We start from the raw sequence: 20,887 nt of genomic DNA on the forward strand, positions 1-20,887 counted from the left end.
TTAAGGCAACATTGTTACAATAATGCTAATTCTTATGGTTTCAGTCTAAAAATGACTGTACTTCCTCCATCGTCAGAGTGCTTAAGATCCACCTGCACTGCACTTGTTATTTTTATTTTTGTCAAGTTATCTTTTATGTTTCATACCTATGCTTTTTAATATCAACCAAAACTATCTGTACAGAAGACCTAAGATCAACCAAGCAGCAAAACATGTAAAAGGCACAAGTATCTTTCCAAATGAAATGGAAATATTTAATAATGCTTTGAAGGTAAAATTAAGGCAGAAATTAAGGAATATACCTTATTCTAGCTAATTTCATGTTTCCCAAGTATTGCCTATTCAAGTGTACAACTTAAATTGCCCATTCAAGTGTACAACTTGAACAAATTAGTGTTGAGACTAAAGAGTATAACACACCTTCAGGTTGCTTATTTGAAGATAATAAAATAACAATGTCAAACTTGCATTCTGTTACTTAAAGAGACATCAGTTCAATTCAAAAGATTCAAAAGCATTGTAGTGATAATATATGTGTGGTCAGGAAAAAATGGTCTCTACACTTAAAAGATAAAGACAAGATCCTTAATCTTCTATATTTCAAAAATCATATGTATTGTACACACATACAGTAACATTCTTTTAAAGCCTTTATTAAAGTATTTTGTAACAAAATTATTTGAAAGCACACATTACTCACTTGTTTTTCTCAACCATGCTATAAAAAGCACAGCGGGTAGGGCGTTCGCCTTACAAGCGGCCAACATGGCAGACCCGAGTTCGATTCCTCCGCCCCTCTCGGAGAGCCCGGCAAGCTACCGAGAGTATTCGATATGCCAGACACAGTAACAACAAAGTCTCCAATGGAGACGTTACTGGGCCCGCTCGAGCTATAAAAAGACAAGAAATACATAAATTTCTTCAAGATACAGACCATTAGAAAGTCCTCTTCTTGAGATTGCAGTGTGTATTTAATTACCTATACAAATCTGCTGTTTTTAAAGTAATTATCAAAATATACACAGAACTAGAATACAATTTTTATATTTAGCCCAACTGAAGCTCTCTTTACTACTTTATTAGCCATCCTTGAGAGTAAAGATGCTATTATTATCTTTTTATAATACATTGAACAAATTTTTTATTGAACGATGTGAAAATATTTTTAAAATATGAAATATGCCTTATATTACTTTAGTAAGAAAGAAGAAAACTTTGCAAAGATTACCACTTATTCCTCTTTTTACTGGGAAATTTATATTTCTGCCACTCATGTATCTCTTATTTCCTCAAAGCATATCCCCTTTTCATCATATATGATACCAGGAACATTTAATAGGCAATAAAACAAAAAGAACTTAAATGAACCACTGAAGTGAGAGTTCTATTCCCCTCTGGTACAGGGGGATAGAATATAAGTTACACATGTTGTAAGGGTTTTCCTTCTTATCTTTTTCTATCCTTCTTGAGCAAACACAAACAAATAAACACTGTTCTCCTGTTCATCGATTTTGCTCGAGCGGGCCCAGTAATGTCTCCATTTTTTTTTTGAGACTTTTTGTTACAGTGTTTGTTTTTGGCATATTGAATACATCACGGGTAGCGTGCCAGGCTTTGCTGTGCGGGCGAGATACTCTCGGTAGCTTGCCAGGCTCTCTGAGAGGGGCAGAGGAATCGAACCCTGCTTGGCCAGGCTGACTGTATACAAGGCAAACGCCCTACCACAGTGCTATCGCTCCAGCCCGATCTTGAGCAAAAGCTTCTAAAAACTTTCTTTTTTTTTTTTGTCTTTTTGGATCACACCCGGTGATGCACAGGGGTTACTCCTGGCTCTGCCTTCAGGAATTACTCCTGGCGATGCTCATGGGACCATATGGAATGCTGGTAATTGAACCGGGTCAGTTGCGTGCATGGCAAATGCCCTACCCGCTGTGCTCTCACTCCAACCCCTTCTATAAACTTCTTAAATTCCAACAAGCTGTGCTCATTACTGGGTTTTGTGCTAGAGAGTGACTAACATATAAAAAGTGCACCTTGACCCCAGGCTGTCGCCTTGGGAGCCCCCAAGCTGATTCTGGTGGTCTGAGACACCTCAGGGCCCCAGAAATACTGAGTTGTTGGACCTAGAATTGAGCCATCTGCTAGACTGAACTGTTATCTCTGGGAGGGGCCCCTGAGCCCCAGAGCACAATTAGGAGACTCCCTGGTCCCTGTCCCTTAATATAGAACAGCGATTGCACGGCTGTTCTTCATGTATTGTGAGGTGGTATTTGTTGTTGTTTTGGGGATACATCTGGCAGTGCTCAGGGGTTACTCTGGCTCTGCACTCATAACTCATAACTCCTTGGTGTGCTCAGGGAACCATATGGGATACCAGGGATCAAACCTGGGTCGGGTGTGTGCAAGAAAATTACCCTACCCCCTGAACTATCTCTCTGGCCCTTACATTATGTTTTTTTTATCACTCCTAAAACTGTTTTTTATTAGTCTGCAATAAGTTCCATAAAATAGTATCTACATATACATTTCAGGGATCAGATAAGTATATGCAAATTTAACCAAAACTAGTGCATATAAATACTTGTACTTGAAGACAAATTTAAAATTTGTTATTTAAGTAGGTTATAATTCATCTCAGATTCTTTTATTTCTTTATTTTTATTGAATCACCGTGTGAACAGTTACAAAGCTTTTGGGTTTAAGTCTCGGTCGTACAATGATCAAACATCCATCCCTTCACCAGTGCACATTTTCCACCACCAAGAATCCCAGTATGCCCTCATCCTATCCTTCCCCCTGCCTGTTGGGCAGATGATTTCCACTTTACTCTCTCTCCACTTTGATCACATTCAATATTACAACAAGAGATCCACCATTATTATTTGGAATTTTCCCCAACAATTAAGACCTGCTGAAAAGGCATCATTAAATAATTTGTTTTCAATTGCTGATTATGGAGAGTGAATGATGTCGGGTGGCTGCTATCACTGCTGTGTGATAGCACATGGTAGGGTGTTTGCCTTGCACGCAGCCAGCCCGGCCGAGCCGGGTTTGATTCCTCTGCCCCTCTCGGAGAGCCCAGCAAGCTACCAAGAGTATCTCGCCCACACGGCAAAGCCTGGCAAGCTACCCGTGATGATTTGATATGCCAAACACAGTAACAACAAGTCTCACCATGGAGACGTTACTGGGCCCGCTTGAGCAAATCGATGAACAATGGGAGGCCAGCTATTTCAACGATTAAGTCTGGAGGGATTTCTTCCAAAAGCCGCTGGGTTTTGAGATTGTTTTGTGTGCCTCTGGAATCATGACCGTTAAGGAGTTCAGTAAGTAGCTGGAGGAGCCATTAGTAGGCAGCAACTCAGGGTCTCTTTGGAGTGGGGGAGAAGGCCTTACATTATGGGTTTTTTGCATAATTTTATTTTTTTCTTCTTCCATTTATTTATTGAATCACTGTGGGAAAAGTTACTAAGCTTTCAGGTCTAAGTCTCGGTCATACATTGATCAAACACCTCTCCCTTCACCAGTACTCATTTTTCACCACCAAGAAACCCAATATACCCCCCTTCCACCCCTCCCAATGCCTGTAAGGCAGATTATTTCCACTTAACTCTTCTCTACATTGATTACATTCATTGTTTCGACAAAAGATGCACCATTATTGTTTAGAATTTCCCCCCCAACAATTAGAATTGCTGATCGAACTATGGTCAGAATTGCAGAATCGCGGCCTTGTGATTTTGGATTTCTGCAAAGAGCCAGATAATTACGACATTGGTTTCTGTGCGTCTGGTGTTATGGCTGTGCCGGAGAGCCGCTCGTGGGGGGCAACTTGTGACCTCGGTAGGGCGTGAAGGATGAGCCAGTACCGTCCCCCTTCCCATGAGACTGCAGTTGCCCCATCACCACCGGCTCATACCTGGCTTTCCCATAAGCTCTGAGGTGGCGGCCACCTTGCTGCCGGGGAGGGGGGCGGGGGGAGGTGGAAGGAAGCAACACCCTTTCCCTCCCGGGGAGGCATGGCACCGTAGTTTAATGCGTAGTCCATTGACTTTTCTGCTGCAAGCTGCCGGGCTCTGGATTAAGTTCTTTTGCCTCTGGAGCCATGGCTGTACCGAAGAGCTGCTTGTGGGGGGCAACTCGTGACCTTGGTAGGGCGTGAAGGATGAGCCGGTACTGCCCCCCTTCCCATGAGACTGCAGTTGCCCTGTCACCACCAGCTCATACCTGGCTTTCCAAGAAGCTCTGAGGTGGCAGCCACCTTGTATGTGGTCCAGATGCATTTCTGCCAAAAGCCGCTGGGTTTTGAGGTTTGTTTCTGAGTCTCTGGGTTCATGCCCATTAATTAGCTTGATCAGCAGCCAGAGAGGCTGTTTGTAGGTGGCGACTCGGCATCTCGCTGGGATGGGGAGGAAAGGGCTGATTCCACCCCCATCTGGTGAGGCCCGGCGTGTCTTGTCACTGCAGGCCCAAACCTGACTGTCCAGTGGCCTCTGGAGGATGGTGGCCACTGGGCCGCCAAAGGGAACAGGCCAAGGCACAAAACCTATTTCCACCTGGAGTGGCCCAGCGCCAGTAACCTACTCCAGGAACAGGATGCATTTCTGCCAAAAACTTTTGGGTTCCAAGATTCGTTTCTGAGTCTCTGGGATCATGGCCGTTAAGCAGTTCGCTCGAGAACCAGAGAGGCCATGCCTCCAATTATATAGCTGAGCCGGAGGTGGTTTGTGGGTGTGTTCCACATACCTAACTTTTGGCCATTTACTTTCTTGGTAAACTTTGCCCCAAGTTTTGGGGTCTGGCCAAAGGTACAGCAACAATTTGGGGGTATCTGAAAGTCTGACTGTGCCATCAGGCTGCTGATGCACTCGCCGCACAGGTACAGATTGACCAGCTGGCGGCACCATACCCCCTTATGTTTTTAAAGAATATTTTAAACATTTTTAGCCTACCCCCTTTTTTGGCATTTTAATTTAGGTACATGGGTTTACAATATTGTTACTCATTCTTTTCATGTATAATATCACTCCCACCCCACACCCACCACCAGAGAGCCCGCTTCTCTCTGCCATGTCGCAAAGACCCCTCCCCCTCCAAGTAAGTTCTGTTCTATAGACAAAATCTTCAGTTCTATTTTGACAGTTATTATTCTTACTATATTTCTGTCTTGGGGTGGTGCTTAAAATTTACTCCTGGTTCTCACTCAGGAATCAGTCCTGGCATTGCTCGGGGGACCACACAGGGTGCCAGGATCAAACCCAGATTCCATACATTGGGAAATGCTGTAAAGTCCGCTTCAAATGCCTGCAGAATCCAGTCACCTCCATTATTTCACCTCTTCACACCCCAAAGCCCCCAACATCTCTTCCCTGGAATCTGCACCAGTTTCCCAGTTCCCTGCAGCTCACTGTCCCCTCACCTGTCCATCTGCACAGCAGCCAGACTGATGACCCAGAGACAATCGCACCAGCCTGAACTTTCATTCAAACCTGCTTGTAGCTGCCCCTCTTAGATAAAAGGCAAATCTTCCAGAGTCATAGCAGCCTCTGAGGGCCTGAGGGCACCAGGACCTCATCTCAGTGACTGCTCCAGCCACACTGCTGTCTACTCTTCCCTGACACAGACTCGCGCCTGCCCTGGTGCATTTCCACTGACATTTCCTGCATGGCCCCAGATACCCACACAGACAGACCCTCACATCATTCCATATTTCCTCAAAGGTCACCTTCCTGTGGAGCCACACCGACAGGGCAAGGAAAACAGTCACTGTTCCAGTCCCCACACACTTATAAGTGGGTCCCATTCCCCACAGATTATCAATTTCAAACCAGGACATTTGCTTTGGTTATATTTTCAGCCGTAAGTATGTCCCTTCATTTTAAATCTCAAAGGCTGGTAAATTTTGTCTGATTTTCTTGTTTTTTTCTTTTTTATTGAATTATCATGAGATACAGTTTCAAAGCTTTCATGTTTCAATCTCTGCACTCTTTCCTCTAAGGATACTTTTTTTTGTAGTATTTTCATTGGTTTTTCATAACAAACAATACAAAATATATTATTTCGGTTTTGCTTTGGGGCAGGGATTGGAATTCAGAATAGAAACACCTATAATATGGTAGTGAAAAGGTGTAATGGTGGTGGGATTGGTGTTTGAATATTAAATGTAATGAAATATTGTAATATTTAAATATTGAAATGTAATGAAATATTGTAATATTTAAACATTGAAATGTAATGCACTACCTTATAAAAAACAAAGCAAACAAACCATGCTTTCATATTTGAATTTCAGTCATAAAGTGATCAGATACCCATCCCTCCACCAGCAACTATTCTTTCCACCAATGTCTCCCCTTTCCAACCCTCCCATTGCTGCCATGGTAGACAATTTCCCCCATACTCTCTCTTTACTTTTGGGCATTGTGGTTTAGTTTTGCCTGATTTTAATTCTCTGTTGTTATGATAGACCCAAAATATCATCGCCATATCTGCACAGTGGGTAGATCAGTGTAGACTATAGTAGAGACACTGTCCTATTCATGCAACATCAACCGACATGCTGTGCTATAGCAGTTACAATGTCTACTCCAAGTGACATCGATGTCACCTCCACTTTTCTCACAAGTGCTTCTCACTCTCCCACACTGGCACCCCACAGCACACAGCACTTTCTCTCTTAGAAGAGGATCTTGGGTTCAAGATCCCATTTTCTAACCCCTAAGTTTTAGAGTAGGTGGGATGGCTGAATACTAACATCACAAGTCTGAAAACTCATCTCTTGATATCACAGAGGCTACTGTGTGCAGGGTTCAGGCTGGTCTTGAGGGGACAGTGAGAGGCAAATGCCTCCTGAGAGTCAGAGATGGGGACACACACTGAGAGAATGAGCTATGAATGTGTGGACAAGAGATCAGGCAGCCTCCTGCACAGAAGCAACAAAGAAACACCCAGATGGGGCTGAGGAGCAGACCCAGGCCTGAGCCTAGACTGACCAGCACAGAAGCCCTCGCTGCTCATGGTCCTGGGACAGGATGAGCCTGGGTGTGACCTGAGTCCCTGTGACCAAGGGCCCGTGGGATGTGGTACGACTGAGGGACCAGGACAAGGAGCAGGAGAGATGACCCAGACAGAGGAGTGGCCACATCAGAACCCACAGTGGCTGAGACAGAGACAGACTGGGCACAGGTATGTTCCCGCCTCCCCCCCCCCCCAAACCCTCTAGCCTCTCCTGTCACATCTGGGACAGATTCAAATCAAAACAGAAAACACATGGAAGGTCTCAGGATTTCCATTTATTCCTTCTCAAATTTCAGGAATTTCCTTTATTAACCCTCAATCCCACAAAACAGGAATTAGAAAAATGCAAATCAGTTGCTTATTTCAGTAAGGGAGAAACATTCATTCAGAAAAACAAGAAGCTAACACAGATGGAGATGGCTGACTCCTGTCTCTGCTGGCACAGCCCAGAGCATCAGCAAGAGAATGCAGGTCAGTGTGGGGAGGGCCCGGTGGGCAGGGGTGGGCCAGTCTCTCCCATCACCGTAAGTGGCAGGACAGAGACACACTCAGGTCCCAGGGCAGAAAGAGAATCAGCAGTTCTTGAATCACAATATCGGGATGTGAGGAAACCCAGCAGGGCAGCTGTCTCACACTGTAAGAGAAAAGAATAAAGAGACTCAGGTGAGTCACAGAAGTGGTGACATCCTGAGCAAGCTCCCAGCATCCCTCTCAAAGAACCGCCAAGCCTAATCCTGTCCCCTCTGCCCAATCCCACCCATTCCAGCCTCCAGAGTCTCACCTCTAGGATTCGAGAGAGACTCATCAGAGCCTTGGGAACTGTCGCTGTCTGGGGAGGAACAAACAGGGCAAGGTCAGAGTCACAGGGGTGGGGACTAGAGGAGGACCTAGGGGTGCAATAGCTCCCAATCCCTATCCCCAGGATTCTAGGGCCCCAGGCCTGCCCACACTTACTTGCAGCCTGAGTGTGCTGTCCTCCTTTCTCACCTGGGGGAAGGAAACATCCCAGGGAAGATCAGGAAGAGCACTGGGTCCTGAGGCCACAGAGCAGCTCTCTAGGTCCGGATCCCAGGGAAGCGTCAGAACTCTAAACAGTGAGGGCAGGACCAGGAAACACGCAGGAAGAAAATGCTCCACAACCGAGGAGCCTTCTCCTGGTGGTGTGTGCTCAGCAGTACAGTCCCTGTGACCTGGGACACTGGGACCCATGTTCATCCCCCGCTTATGGAGGTGAAAGTGTCTTTCAAGAGCAAACCTGAGAGCGGCACGCACAGGGGGAGTGTGAGCAACTGCACGGGGGCGGGCGGTGCTCCTGCTAATGGGCAGGAGAACTAATATAGGGGGAAGCCTAAAGGGGGACAAGACTCAAGACCTGCCAGGTCGGACAGATTCCCATCACCTGCTTCCCCCATCTTACCTGAGCGCTTCCTCCTACTGATCACAGCTCCCACCACAGCTCCAGTGATCACAGCCCCAAGGAGAGCCAGGTCAACAATGATGCCCACAGTGAGGATGGTGGACTGAGAAGGGTGCTCTGGAAAGGAAAGAAGGAGAGGGTCTGACCTCCAGCCTCAGCCTGACCCTCAACAGTTCCCCAGAGGGGCCAACCCTGATTCCCCTGAGAACAGGCTCTGTGCCCCGTCCCCCTCCTTACCCCATCTCAGGGTGACAGGCTCCGGCAGCCCCTGGTGCTGCACACGGCACGTGTATCTCTGCTCTTCTCCAGGAGGCACCACCACAGCTGCCCACTTCTGGAAGGTTCCATCCCCTGAAGGCCTGGTCTCCACCAGTTCTGTGTCCTGGGTCATCACGCTGCCAGGTCAGGGTGATCTCGGCAGGGTAGAAGCCCAGGGCCCAGCACCTCAGGGTGACCGCACGGTCAGAGCAGGGGTGGTGGGTTATGTGTGTCCTGGGAGCTTCTGAGGAGGGAAAATGAGAAAATTCACACTTTGGGTCACTTCCACAATGGGGTTGAACAGGATCATTGGTTTGGAATAGGAGGTAAAAATCCAGACACAGACTTGGCTGGAGAAACTGGATAAAATCCTATTGCTTGGAAAGTTCTAGAACAGGGTTTGGGAAGGAGGTCAGGATCTTTCGGACATACTGACTCTGGTCCTGCCCTGGGAGGAGGGTGAGAGGCTGAGAGAAGCAGGAGTCAGAGCTAAGAGCATCTTTGAGCGAGTTCACAGATGGCTGCTGGGTTCCAGGGAACCCACATTCGTTATTTCAGAGGAGGTCGCCCCTCCCCCAGGGACACTCGGGTCCTTCACAGTCCCGGGGACGCAGGGTGGGTGTGAGGGCAAGTCTCTCTGGTGGAGAACATGTAAACCAGGGGGTCCGTCCCTCTCCCGACTGAGGAAGGGGCGCTGTTCTGACACTGAACCCCCTTGTGTCCGCCCTTGTGGGGAGTCGCCCCCCCCAGGGGCGGCCAGGGGTCCTCACCCTCAGGGACCGGTACCTGCGCGCAGCAGCGTGTCCTTCCCGTGCTCCAGGTGTCTGAGGAGCCACTGCACGCACCTGCCCTCCAGGTAGTTCCTCCAGTGCTCAGCCCCACCCTCCTGCTCCCACTTTTGCTGGGTTCGCCAAGCCTGCGTGCCCGCCGCCGCCGTCCAGGAGCGCAGGTCCTCGGTCAGGGCGAGGTAGTGGGCGCCGGCGTAGGCGGCTTGACGGTACCCGCGCAGGAGGCGCCCGTGGGACCCCACGTGGCAGCCGGGCATGCCCTGGTGTGAGAGTCTGGCCAGCCCCGCACAGATTAGACTCGAACCGAAAACGGAACCGGGCCCGGTCCCCGCGGCGCCTCCAGGTCAAGGTCGGGGCGGGTCCTCAGCCTCGGGGACGCTCGGACCCGCCTCGGGCGACCCGGCCGGTCCCTGTGCCGGCTCGTCCCAGCCGAGCGCGGCGTCGAGGTTCCCTGGAAAGTCTGTGCGGAGGCCTTTGTGTTCCGCGTCTCCCGCTCCCAGGGCCCGGGTCCCCCTGCTCCGCCCACGGCGCCCGGGCTCCATCCTGGGACTCGCCGAGTCGCTGTCGAAGCGCACGAACTGCGTGTCGTCCACGTAGCCGACTCCGAAGTAGCGGGGATCCCCTTGGCCGGGCCGGGACACGCCGGTTTGGAAATCCTCATGGAGGGGGAGCCTGGGGGAGGGGAAGGGGTGAGACCCGGCCCGACCCGCCGCCCCGCGCGCCCCGGGCCATGGTGATGGGGGGAGGGGGAAGAGGGGGAGCGAGACAGGAAAGCGGGGAGGGACCGAGAAGGCGAGACTTAGGGGCGCGGGCGGAGTTGAAGTTTGGGGGGACAAGGACGAACATTTGGGGGGGCATCCGGCAGCCAAAAAACTCCACAACCCTACTGCCACCACTCTCAAGGCTGTTCCGTACGTGCTCAGGCGGAGCCTCACATATGAGTGAACATATTCCTGGACACATCAAAAGACACCCCCTACCCAGTCTCCATAATTACCACACCACATTTGATGGGGTTCAGATAGTAGGCAACAAATCATAGAGGGAAATATGTATATATGCATATATATTTCTTCACAGTTTTCTATATGAATACTTTTTTTGGTAAGCATGTTCAGCAGTACTACATAACAGACAATATGAAATATATTATTTCAGTTGTGTTTGGGACAGGGATCGGGCTTGGGATAGAAACATCCTGAATTTGGTGGTGGTACGATGTAATGGTGGTGGGAAGGGTGTTTAAATATTAAGTGTAACCAAATATTGTGAACTAACTTATAAAATAAAACAATTTAAAAAAATCTCCACTTTCTTACTGAATACCTTTAGCAAGGGCTAAATTATATACCATTGTATTTCTAACATAAAAGCTCTGTTTTAATTTTTTTATCCATGTAAACTGTTTTATGAAGTATAAAACTACAAGTACCATGAGAATAATTTTTGCAGATATTTGTAAGAATCTATTTTAGCTCTGTAAAAATACTTGCTGTTGCTAAGGGTTTCTTGTGCTCTACACTACATAGAAATTCTACACTAGAATTTTGTAGAAAATAATTATTTCTTGTGGGTGAGTAGGCCATCTCATGTCGAAGACAGGGTAGCATAATGCTTGCTACAGGACAATGCTGTGTCTCCTTCTATTCGTGCAGTGCAACCCCTTCCACAAGGAGCACATGCAATGGTGCTATGAAATAACATGAAAACCTGGTCACAAGGTCTCTCATGCCATTTACCAGATATTTGACATCATAGTTCTAATAGTAGAATAATAAATGTATTTAGAAACCTGCTTTAAGAATCACCTTTTCTCAAATTCTAACAAATGCACAGACAAGACAACATTGTGGTAAATCAAGAGACAAAACCAAGTTTACAATGTGACAAAGCTTAAATCTTAATCACAGGCACAATAAATTTTGCAAATGATCAATGATTTTACTTACAATTAAATATCTTATGATACAGAGTAAACTAGGCAGAAAGTTTGCTCTGTACTGTAAATTAACCGGGATACACTGTGCAGCCTTCAAAGTTTAATTTCTAGGAAGACAAATATTGAAGGGTTTAAACATTCACTTAGATAATTATAAACAAGCAAGAATTTTGGGCAGGAGCTCTAGTACAGCAGTAGGACATTTGCCTTTCATGTGACTGACCCGGGTTTGATCTTTGGCACCCCCTAGGGTCCCTGAGCAATGCCAGGAGTAACTCGTGAATGCAGAGTCAGGAGCAACTCTGAGTATTGCCAGGTGTGATCCAAAAAGCCAGGAAAAGCAAAACCAAAAACACATTAAACAAAACAAAACAAAATAAAAAACCAAGACTAGTTTAGGACATGGTAACACAGCTGACACAAAAAAAAAATCATCTTTATATATTGCACTTTCAGGTCACTCTGTCTCACTCTCCTCCCGTTGTTCATTGATTTCCTCGAGCGGACCCAGTAACATATCCATTTTGAGACTTGTTGTTACTGTGTTTGGCGTATTGAATACTCTCGGTAGATTGCCGGGCTCACCAAGAGGGGGCACTTTCAGGTACTTTACAAAATAATTAGCAATATAATCTGTAACACTGATTACAATAATTTCCCAATTTTCTTGCTCAATTATTTTTAAAAAATTTTATTTTTATAAAGTTGTTCACAATACTTTATTACATTCAATATTTCAACAACAATCCCACCACCATTGCACCATCATTATTTCGAAGTTTCCCACCACCACTCAAGCCTGCCCCAAAGGCAGATGCTAAATAATTTATTTTGTATTGCTTATTATGAATAATAGACTTAAAATTATCCAAAAAGACTTCCTTAAAGGAAAGTGTGTGAAATTTGTTGTATCTCACCTTGCAGCCATTATGCCCCTGCATAGGAGATCACTAATATGTTGTTACAGGTTGAGCCTTGTGAGCTAATACAAAAAAAGATCTGTTGCCTTATACCTTACACCCCATCAAATGTAAATCTCTGGCTGATTTATTTATTTATTTGCTTTTTGGGTCACACCCAGCCGATGCTCAGGGGTTACTCCTGGTTCATGCACTAAGGAATTACTCCTGGTGGTGCTTGGGGGACCATATGGGATGCTGGGAATAGAACTCAGGTAGGCCACATGCAAGGCAAACGCCCTACCCGCTGTGCTATTGCTCCAGCCCCTCTGACTTCTTTATTTATTGGAGCCACAACTGATGGTACTTGGCTCAGTATTCAGGTAGCTCCCAGCAGTGATTGGGGAACCATGTGTTGCTAAGGATAGAACCGAGGGCTCACATATGTAAAACCTGCACAACAGTCCTCTTAGCCATCTCCCTGAAGTTCATTCCTTATATTGATGGGAGGTAACTTGCATTGAACTTTGAGAATGGGGCAAGGTTCAGGTCAGCTTCCTATTTTGGTTGGTATTATTGAGTATTAGAAATGATGCTTTCTGAAATGCTCTCATTCTCTTTCTTCATATATTTTGTTGTGGGCCTTCTCTTTGTCTTTATTCCCCCCATCCCATTCAGTTTTGTTTTTATCCTTAGCACTTTTACTTTAGCATGTGAGCCCTTGTCTGGGACGGGATCTTTGGTAGGTCACTTTTGACTGTTCATGAGGCTAGACTAGACCAACTCTTTGGAGTCTTTCTAATCCTGCCTATTTCTTATGTCATCTTATGCCATGGGTACACTTGCTCTAGTGCCAATAACTGCTCTCAAACTGGCTGGTTGTATTTTTCATTAAAGTTCCTTTTATGAAGGGGTGGCAGACCCTATCAGATGCAGCCTTTTATTTTCTCTGGCTTCTCCTTTATTGAGACCTCTATTTACATGCAGGTTTTGTGACTGTTGGTGATTTGCTATTATTCATCTGTAGTTTGTGGTTCCTTTTGTTATGAACATTGCCCCGGTTTTCTTATTTCTCTAGTTCCTTTAGATAGAAAAAATGCTCTTATTTAAATGCACAAGAAAATTAAACTACAAAAGGGAAAATACCTTTGTGAAAGATCTAGGTAGGGCTGGTGATAACCAGTTTCTTTATGGGGACCGTCCCTGGCATTGCCCAGGTACCGAGTGGTACTCAAGCCCTGTGCTGGAGGCACCTGTTGGGCTGGCAGTTTGTGGTGTCAGGAGGTGCTGGGAATGAGCCCAGGCCTCCCACGTGTAAGGCATGTTCTCTACTACTGGAGCCTTTTTGTGAACTCAGTCCACAATATTGTGTTTATTTTCTTCTTAATACTGAATTAATCTTTCTTTCCTAGTGACTAAAATCATTTTTTCCTGATATTTCTGCTTACCTTTCTAGGTTCCCTCTATCAAGAGCCTGGCAAGCTACCGAGAGTATCCTGCCTGCATGGCAGAGCCTAGCAAAATCCCCGTGGTGTATTTGATATGCCAAAAACAGTTACAATAAGTCTCACAATGGAGACGTTACTGGCGCCTGCTTGAGAAAATCAATGAACAATGGGAGGACAGTGCTATACTGCCTATGAGATCCCTAACATGTTGTTACAGGTTGAGCCTTGTGTGCCTATATATATATATATATATATATATATATATAACAGTCCTCCCGTTGTTCGATTTGCTCGAGTGGGCCCAGTAACGTCTCCATAATTACCACACCATATTTGATGGGGTTCAGATAGTAGGCAACAAATCATAGAGGGAAATATATATATATGCATATATATATTTCTTCACAGTTTTCTATATGAATACTTTTTTTGGTAAGCATATTCAGCACTACTACATAAAAGACAATATGAAATATATTATTTCAGTTGTGTTTGGGACAGGGATCGGGCCTTGTGTTTGAATATTAAATGTAATCAAATATTGTGAACTAACTTATAAAATAAAAAAAATTTAAAAAATATCTCCACTTTCTTTCTGAATACCTTTAGCAAGGGCTAAATTATTGTATTTCTAACATGAAAGCCCTGTTTTAATTTTTTTGTCCGTGTAAACTGTTTTATCAAATATAAAACTACAAGTACGATAAGAATGATCTTTGCAGATATTTGTAAGAATCTATTTTGGCTCTGTCAAAATGCTGTTGCTAAGGGTTTCTTGTGCTCTTCACTATATAGAAATTCTACACTAGAATTTTGTAGAAAAAAATTTATTTCTTGTGGGTGAGTAGGCCATCTCATGTCGAAGACAGGGTAGCATAATGCTTGCTACAGGACAATGCTGTGTCCCCTTCTACTCATGCAGTGCAACCCCTTCCACAAGGAGCGCATGCAATGGTGCTATGAAATAACATGAAAACCTGGTCACAAGGTCTCTCATGCCATTTACCAGATATTTGACAACATAGTTCTAATAGTAGAATAATAAACATATTTTGAAACCTGTTTTAATAATCACCTTTTCTCAAACTCTAACACATGCACAGACAAGACAACATTGTGGTAAATCAAGAGACAAAACCAAGTTTACAATGTGACAAAGCTTAAATCTTAAACACAGGCACAATAAATTTTGCAAATGATCAATGATTTTACTTACAATTAAATATCTTATGATACAGAGTAAACTAGGCAGAAAGTTTGCTCTGTACTGTAAATTAACCGGGATGCACTCTCCAGCCTTCAAAGTTTAATTTCTTTGGAAGACAAATATTGAAGGGTTTAAAGCATTTACTTAGATGATTATAAAACAAGCAAGAATTTTGGGCTGGAGCTCTAGTACAGCAGTAGGACATTTGCCTTGCATGTGACTGACCCGGGTTTTATCTATGGCACTCCATATGGTCTCCTGCCAGGAATAATTCCTGAATGCAGAGTCAGGAGTAACCCTGAGTATTGCCAGGTGTGATCCCAAAAGCCAGGAAAAACAAAACCAAAAATACATAAAAAAAACAAAACAAAACAAAACAAAATAAAAAACCAAGACTAGTTTAGGACATGGTAACAAAGCAGACACAACATAAAATCATCTTCATATATTGCAATTTCAAGTCACACTGTCACACTGTCCTCCTGTTGTTCATTGATTTGCTCGAGCAGGCCAAGTAACATCTCCATTTTGAGACTTGTTGTTACTGTGTTTGGCATATTGAATATTCTCAGTAGCTTGCCGGGCTCACCAAAAGGGGGCGCTTTCAGGTACTTTGCAGAATAATTAGCAATATAATCTATAACACTGATTACAATAATTTCCCAAATTTCTTGCTCAATTATTTTTTAAAAAATTTTATATTATAAAGTTTTTCACAATACTTTATTACATTCAATATTTCAACACCTATCCCACCACCATTACACCTTCCCACCATCATTATTTTGAAGTTTCCCACCACCACTCAAGCCTGCCCCAAAGGCAGATGCTAAATAATTTATTTTGTACTGCTTATTATGAATAATAGACTTAAAATTATCCAAAAAAGTGTGTGAAATTTGTTGTATCTCACCTTGCAGCCATTAAGCCCCTGTATAGGAGATCACTAACATGTTGTTACAGGTTGAGCTTTGTGAGCTAATACATAAAAAGATCTGTTAACCTTCTACCTTACATCCCATCAAATGTAAATCTCTGACTTGTTTATTTATTTATTTATTTATTTGCTTTTTGGGTCACACCCAGCCGATGCTCAGGGGTTACTCCTGGTTCTGCACTCAGGAATCACTCCTGGTGGTGCTTGGGGGACCATATGGGATGCTGGGAATAGAACTCAGGTAGGCCACATGCAAGGCAAACGCCCTACCCGCTGTGCTATTGCTCCAGCCCCTCTGACTTCTTTATTTATTGGAGCCACAACTGATGGTACTTGGCTCAGTGTTCAGGTAGCTCCCAGCAGTGATTGGGGAACCATGTGTTGCTAAGGATAGAACCGAGGGCTCACATATGTAAAACATGCACAGCAGTCCCCTTAGCCATCTCCCTGAAGTTCGTTCCTTATATTGATGGGAGGTAACTTGCATTGAACTTTGAGAATGGGGCAAGGTTCAGGTCAGCTTCCTAGTTTAGTTGGTATTATTGAGTATTAGAAATGATGCTTTCTGAAATGCTCTCATTCTTTTTCTTCATATATTTTGTTGTGGGCCTTCTCTTTGTCTTTATTCCCCCCATCCCATTCAATTTTGTTTTTATCCTTAGCACTTTTACTTTAGCATGTGAGCCCTTGTCTGGGACGGGATCTTTGGTAAGTCACTTTTGACTGTTCATGAGGCTGGACTAGACCAACTCCTTGGAGTCTTTCTAATCCTGCCTATTTCTTATGCCATCTTATGTCATGGATACACTTGTTCCAGTGCCAATAACTGTTCTCAAACTGGCTGGTTGTATTTTTCATTAAAGTTCCTTTTCTGAAGGGGTGGCAGACCCTATCAGATGCAGCCTTTTATTCTCTCTGGCTTCTTCTTTATTGAGACGCTATTTACATGCAGGTTTTGTGACTGTTGGTGATTTGCTATTATTCATCTGTAGTTTGTGGTTCCTTTTGTTATGAACATTGCCCCGGTTTTCTTATTTCTCTAGTTCCTTTACGTAGAATAAGTGCTTTTATTTAAATGCACAAGAAAATTAAACTACAAAAGGGAAAATACCTTTGTGAAAGATCTAGGTAGGGCTGGTGATAACCAGTTTCTTTATGGGGACCGTCCCTGGCATTGCCCAGGTACCTAGTGGTACTCAAGCCCTGTGCTGGAGGCACCTGTTGGGCCGGCAGTGTGTGGTGTCAGGAGGTGCTGGGAATGAGTCCAGGCCTCCCACGTGTAAGGCATGTTCTCTACTACTGGAGCCTTTTTGTGAACTCAGTCCACAGTAATGTGTTTATTTTCTTCTTAAGACTGAATTAATCTTTCTTTGCTAGTGACTAAAATCATTTTTTCCTGATATTTCTGCTTACCTTTCTAGGTTCCCTCTATCAAGAGCCTGGCAAGCTACCGAGAGTATCCTGCCTGCATGGCAGAGCCTGGCAAACTCCCCGTGGTGTATTTGATACGCCAAAAACAGTTACAATAAGTTTCACAATGGAGACGTTACTGGCGCCTGCTTGAGAAAATCGATGAACAATGGGAGGACAGTGCTATCCTGCCTAGGAGATCACTAACATGTTGTTACAGGTTGAGCCTTTTGTGCCTATATATATATATCACGGTCCTCCCGTTGTTCATCGATTTGCTCGAGTGGGCCCAGTAACGTCTCCATCGTGAGACTTCTTGTTACTGTGTTTGGCATATCGAAATACGTCACGGGTAGCTTGCCAGGCTCTGTCGTGCGGGCGAGATACTCTCGGTAGCTTGCCGGGCTCTCCGAGAGGGGAGGAGGAATCGAACTCGGGTCGGCCATGTTGGCTGTGTGCAAGGCAAATGCCCTACCACTGTGCTATCGCTCCAGCCCATATATATATACATATTTATATATATATACACATATATACACATATATATACACATACACATATATATATACTTTTTTATCAACATCAGTTGCCTTCTACCTTACATCCATCAAATGTGCTGTGCTACTCTTGGTATATCAGTGGCATACAGTATCAAATGCCCAGGAATTCTAAATTTTTAAATAGGGTGCTAGAGCTGAAGTTACATTTTTAACTGGATGGTGGTTTGGGGTTCGGAAGCATCTCTGTAGCATGTTGGCTCTCTTCCAAAATTTATTTGTGAGTCTCTGGATCATGGTCTTAAAAAGGTTACTACTTTTTAAGTAGTAATGTTTTAAGTAGATAATGAGCTTAAAAAGGTTAGTACTTTTTTCCTTTTTAAGTAGAAAACAATGAATTCCTAAGCTGCAGACTACTTCCAGTCAGGAGTGGAGAAAAGTACGGAACAGAGCTACTTTTAAATTTACTCAATAACACTAAAATTTAAACTACAAGAAAATCTCAAAAATAAAATATTTCTAAGTATGGTCAATTCTGGTTTATACGTTTGCCTTTCAACTAAGGGAAACTGACTGAAATTAGTTAACACATAACTTTATTTTATAGCTACATAATTCTAAACTCTCCCCCCCTTTTTTAAAATGACAATGCCTCCCATGAAACTCCAAACAGGTCTGAATTTATAAATAGCAAATTTCATGGATTGTCTTAGAAACTCTTCTCAGACCATCACCCCCTTTTATTTTCTTCCAATTCAAATTTTTCTTTAGAGTTTAGTTCTGGGAAGCCCTGTTTTCCAAAAGTTACCACAAAATAATACCTATTTATTTATTTCAACACAATTAAAAACTTTCAAAACAAACTTGGTTTTCTGAAAGACAAGAAAGACTAAAGCTTATTTAGTTCATTTGACATACATACTAATCAAACTAACAACAAAATTCATAATTGAACTTAGTTGATTAGGATGATTTATCTTAACTGTTTAGTCTTCATTTGTTAATAAAAACTGCAAAGGAAGCACACTTGCAGGCTGCTGATATTTTGGAATGACCTTCTGTAATTAGCACAGGCTCCAGATCTGCTCACAGTGACCCATAAGAAGTCCTCAGAGTATATATTTTTCTCCATGAGAACACTAAACATCAAAGTTGAGTCTTAATCCAGTAAACCTGCAATCGTTAAAGTTTAAGTTGCCAAAAACCTGAATAGTTCTAAATATTTTTAACATTTTGTCTACTTTCTTTTCTTCAATCTAAATTAGAAGCTGCTGATACTCATGACTTCACATGCGGCTTTCCTTGAGGGACTTCTACTTCTGCTTTCATCCTCGCCCTAACTTTCTAGCCTTTTACACACAGACAGTTGGACACACTGACTGCAAACATGTGCAAACTCACATGCACACACATACATACTCATAGTCCATCGATTGATTTTGCTGTTTCTCTGATCCCTCCGCTTCCACAAATGGCCAGAAGACTTCGGGGTAGACCAAGAAAGATAGAGTGGTCCCCAGGGCAAATGGAGACCTGTTGGCCTATTGAGACCATCCAGTGTCCCTTCAGACACCCCCCCCCCAAATGCCATTCCGCCCCGTCTGTCTCTTAGGGAAAGTGGTCATGAAAGAGCTCTCTTGGCATCAAATTGGCAAAGATAAATCATGAACAAGTGATTACAAAACCAAGACAGTGGTACATAACCATTCTCAGCTTTTCTAGTTCTGATAGAGGCATTTTCTCAGCAAACAAGGAGTCTCAAGGTGGCGGACTTTCTGGAGTTTATGTGACAAGGTGGAGGGGCTACAGCCTGCTGAAGAAGAAGGAGGGCGGTGGGTGCCACCAACACCATGGAAGCAGGGAGAGGGTGGGAAACGGAGTTGTATCAGGGATATTGGTGCTGGGAAATGTGCACTGGTGGAGGGACAGGTGTTTGATCATTGTGTTATTGTAACCCAAATATGAAAGCTTGTAACGATCTCATGGTGATTCAATAAAATTTGAAAAAAAAATGACACCTCTCTCTCCAGACAGAGGAAGCCAAAAATTAGTTATTTTATCTCACATCTCAGATTAGCTCATTTTTACCCTATTCCTTGGGTCTTATCAGTCTTTCAAACAAAACAAACTCAAAAGCTCAAAAGCTCAAGTGTTGGAATCCTCTGTATTAGCACTTGTTAGTGATATCTTAAAGAATCTCTTAATGGCCCCTGCCAAAATAGAATAATCTTCACACTGTTTCCTCTATGGATATTTTTTGTAGCATTTTCAGAGTTTTTTCATAACAGACAATACAAAATATATTATTTCAGTTTTGTTTTGGGACTGGGATTGGGATTTGGGATGAAAACATCCCAAATTGGGTGGTGGGAAGGTGTAATGGTGATGGGATTGGTGTTTGAATATTAAATAAAACAAACAAACTGCCCTCCCGTTGTTCATTGATTTGCTCGAGTGGGCCCAGTAACGTCTCCATTGTGAGACTTCTTGTTACTGTGTTTGGCATATTGAATACTCTTGGTAGCTTGCCAGGCTCTCCAAGAGGGGCGGAGGAATCGAACCCGGCTCAGTCGGACTGGCTAAGCATAAGGCAAATGACCTACCGCTGTGCTATCATTTATTGTGAACTACCTTATAAAATTAAAAAAAAAAATTTAAGAAGGATTTCTCAGTGTTCCATGTAGGAACCTGTCAGCTAACAAGTTTCAGAGAAATAACCAAAGCAACTTGTATGACACCAATAGAGAGAAGGAGTTCTTGGTTCTCTTGCCACTAAAAATCAAACTGTCGGGGATCTCTTATGCTTTCTTACAGGGAAGTTATTAACCCCTGGCTTCCTGGGGAATGGAAATCTTGGTAAAATAATGGTGAGCTCCTGAAGATAGATAAGAAAGATGAGTAACTCCAAAATATTTCATCCCAGCCTCTTAAGACAGAAAAGTTGCTCACTCCTCCACATGCAGAGTGATACGAAAAGAAAGTCTCAGCTCACCAGATGAAGTAGTGTAACAGGAAAGAGAAAAAGATGGTGAGCAGGGAAATGAATACCAGATCCTTGGGGATTCCCCAA

At 43.8% G+C, this 20,887-nt stretch overlaps 1 pseudogene; it reads right to left on the minus strand.

The window, feature by feature from the left end:
• Positions 1-7,393: 7,393 nt before the first annotated feature.
• Positions 7,394-19,669, minus strand: LOC130036149 (patr class I histocompatibility antigen, A-126 alpha chain-like; annotated as a pseudogene).
• Between the last annotated feature and the right edge of the window lie 1,218 nt (positions 19,670-20,887).

The sequence above is a fragment of the Sorex fumeus genome, unplaced genomic scaffold (genome assembly GCF_029834395.1).
Source record: "Sorex fumeus unplaced genomic scaffold, SorFum_2.1 ptg000063l, whole genome shotgun sequence".
NCBI lineage: Eukaryota > Metazoa > Chordata > Mammalia > Eulipotyphla > Soricidae > Sorex > Sorex fumeus.